The sequence below is a fragment of the Monodon monoceros genome, unplaced genomic scaffold, assembly GCF_005190385.1.
Source record: "Monodon monoceros isolate NGI ecotype Baffin Bay Population unplaced genomic scaffold, NGI_Narwhal_1 Super_Scaffold_20, whole genome shotgun sequence".
Classification (NCBI taxonomy): Eukaryota; Metazoa; Chordata; class Mammalia; order Artiodactyla; family Monodontidae; genus Monodon; species Monodon monoceros.
In genome coordinates, this window is record NW_021703777.1 from 63,614,887 (window position 1) to 63,615,530 (window position 644).

The following is a 644-nucleotide window of genomic DNA, read 5'->3' on the forward strand; positions in this document are numbered from 1 at the left end:
GAGTTACTTAATTCCTAATCAAGCCTAAAACTTTAACCAACCAAACAATCGGCAGCTTATGCGCCACACCGAAAATACTGGATCTGATTCTGTTTGGAGCAGTCAGCATGAAATGTAATGAAATTCAAAATAGACAGGATACACATGCTCCAGAGGGAAGTCATTAATACCCATGAATAATGATAAAGCAAAATACCATCTGCCAGGATAATGTGGCAAACCTCTTTAAAATTCCAATTAGCTTATAAACCAGAAACAGTGAGCAAATATGCTTCCCTGGCCACGTGAGACCATGTGTCCTTGACGTCTCCATCGCCTTAAATGTAGACAAGAATGTGGGTGATGGAAACATTACCCATGTATGAATACATTTGGGAGGATACATCCATTATTCTTTAGAACACGGGTGCTATTTATGTAACTGGGTGGAACAGAATGTTGGAATCTGCTAATTAAGGCCACATTTATATTTTCACATATATTTTAATGATAAGGGTGAAAAAATTGTGTCTGTTATAAACACAGTTTATTAATTTTGCTGTAACAATGTGGTTGGACTTAATCCTTATATGTATTTGGAGTCAGAGATAATAAAGCATTTCTATCGCCCTGTTATCCCAGGGAGAATTGCCTAGTTTATGATG